Genomic DNA, 2,707 nt, shown 5'->3' on the forward strand with positions numbered 1-2,707 from the left:
TCAAGGGGGGATTTATAACAACTATGCGAGGATAGTGCAGCATATACAAATAAATACATGTGATACATCACACTTAGATGAAATAATTATATGACCATCTCAATAGACTCAGAAAAATTATATGATGAAATTCATCATCTATTTATAATAAAAATCTCTCAACAAATTAGGTTTAGGAGAAGCATTTCAACATAATAATGGCCAAATATGTCAAACCAAAAGTTAACATCACAACCAATGGTGAAAGATGGAAAATTTTTCCTTAATGCAAAAGAAGACAAAGGGTTTGCTTTCATTACTATTTATTATAGTACTGGAGTACTACCTAGTGCAATCAGTTAATAAAAACATATAAAAGATATCACAACTGAAAAGGAAGTAAAATTGTCTCTATTTGCGGATGAGTTTATATATAGAAAACCAGTAAGTCTCTACAGAAACTGCTCAATGTAATCAATAAACTCAGTAAAGTTGAAGGATAAAAAATTAATATTAAAATAAGTAGGGTTTCTACCTAATAATAAACTATCTGAAAAAGAAAAAGAAAACAATTCTATTCTCAACAGCATCATCAACAACAAATCATTTAAAAATAAATTTAACCAAAGATCTCTACAATGAAAAATATAAGACTTTAATTGAAGAAATTGAAGAAGACACAAATAAATGGAAAGGTATTCAGTATTTGTGAATTTGAAGAATTAATATTGTCAAATATTGTCAAAATGTCCCTACTATTCGAACTTACCAAAATATTCAATGTCATTCTTATCAAAATTTCAATGCTAAGTTTTACAAAAGTACATAAAAATTATCATAAAATTTGTGTGGAACCAGAAAATACCCCAAATAGCCAAAGCAATGCTGAGAAATAATGAAGTAGAGGGGCACCTGCCTGGCTCAGTTGGTTAAGCATCTGACTCTTGATTTCACCTCAGGTCTCATGGGTGGTGGGATAAATCCTGGGGTCAGGAGCTAAACTCATTGGGCGGTCTACTTGGAGCTCTTCTCCCTCTGTCCCTGTCCCCACTCAGGTTCCCTCTCCTTTATCAATCAATGAATCATTAGTTTTTAATATTGTTTCATGATTCATTGTTTGTGTATAACACCCAGTGATCATTAAAACACATGCCCTCCTTAACCATTCTTTCTAAAAATCTTTATTTAAATTCTATTAGTAAACATATAGTACTTCATTAGTTTCAAATGTGTTTTCAATAATTCATCAGTTGTGTATAACACGCAGTACTCATCACATCATGTTCCTTACTTAATTCCCATCACCTAATTAACCCATACCCTTCCCCACCTCCTTCCAGCAGTCCTTTGTTTGCTTCTAATAGTTAAGAGGGTCTCATAGTTTTTCTCCCTCTCTGATGATTTCTCATTCAGTTTTACCTCTCTTCGTCTACAATATTCTGTGTTGTTTCTCATATTCCACATACCAGTGAATCCATATTATAGTTGTCTTTCCCTGTTTAACTTATGTCACTCAGCATAACACTTTCCAGATCATCCATGTTGTTGTAAATGGTATTTATTCATTCTGGTGGCTGAGTAATATTCCATTCTCTATATATCATATGTACATTTAATATATAAAATCACATCTTCTTTATCCAGTTTTCTGTCAATGGACATCTTGGCTCTTTCCACACGTTGACTATACTGGACATCACTGCTATGAACACTGGGATCCAGATGTCCCTTGGGATCAATGCATTTGTATCTTTGAGGTAAATATCTAGTAGTGCAATTGCTGGGTCACAAGGTAGCTCTATTTTTAACTTCTTGAGGAACATCTGTACCATTTTCCAGAGTAGCTGTACTAGCTTACATTCCCATCAACAGTTTAAGAGGGTTCCCCCTTCTCTGCATCCTTGGCATTTGTTGTCCCCTATCTTGTTAATTTTATCCATTCTGACTAGTGTGAGGTGGTCTCTTGTTATTTTGATTTGTATTTCCCTAATGGCAAGTTATGTAGAACATTTTTATGTGTGTTTTTGTCATTTTTATGTTTTTTTTTTTAAATATTTTATTTATTTATTTGAAAGAGAGAGAGACACTCACACACACACATTGAGAGAGGGAAAACAAGCAGAGGGAGTTGGAGAGGGAGAAGCAAGCTATCCACCAAGCAGAGAGCCCAGTGTGGGACTCAATCCCAGGATCTTGGGATCATGACCTGAGCTGAAAGCACACGCTCAACAACTGAGCTACCAAGGCACCCCATGTGTCTTCTTTGGAGAAGTGTCTGTTCATTTCTTCTGCCCATTTCTTGACTGGATTATTTGTTTATTGGGTGTTGAGTTTGAGATGTTCTTTATATATCTCGGATATTAGCCTTTTACCTGTGATGTTATTGGCAAATAACTTCTCCCATTCCATGGGTTACCTTTTAATTTTGTGGTTTTCTTTGTTGTGCAGAAGCTTTTTATATTGAAGAAATCCCAGTAGTTAATTTTTGCTTTTATTTCCATTGCCTTTAGAGACCTGTCTAATAAGAATTTGCTGTGGCCAAGTTCACAGTGATTTCTGCCTTTGTTCTCCTATAAGATATTGATGGATTCCTGTCTCACATTGAGTACTTTCATACATTTTGAGTTTATCATTGTGCATGGTATAAACAAAATGGTCCAGTTTCATTCTTCTCCCTGTGGCTCTTCAATTTTCCAACTCCATTGGTTGAACAGTGCTTTTTCCGTTG

Source organism: Meles meles, unplaced genomic scaffold (genome assembly GCF_922984935.1).
Source record: "Meles meles unplaced genomic scaffold, mMelMel3.1 paternal haplotype, whole genome shotgun sequence".
In the NCBI taxonomy this organism is placed as follows: domain Eukaryota; kingdom Metazoa; phylum Chordata; class Mammalia; order Carnivora; family Mustelidae; genus Meles; species Meles meles.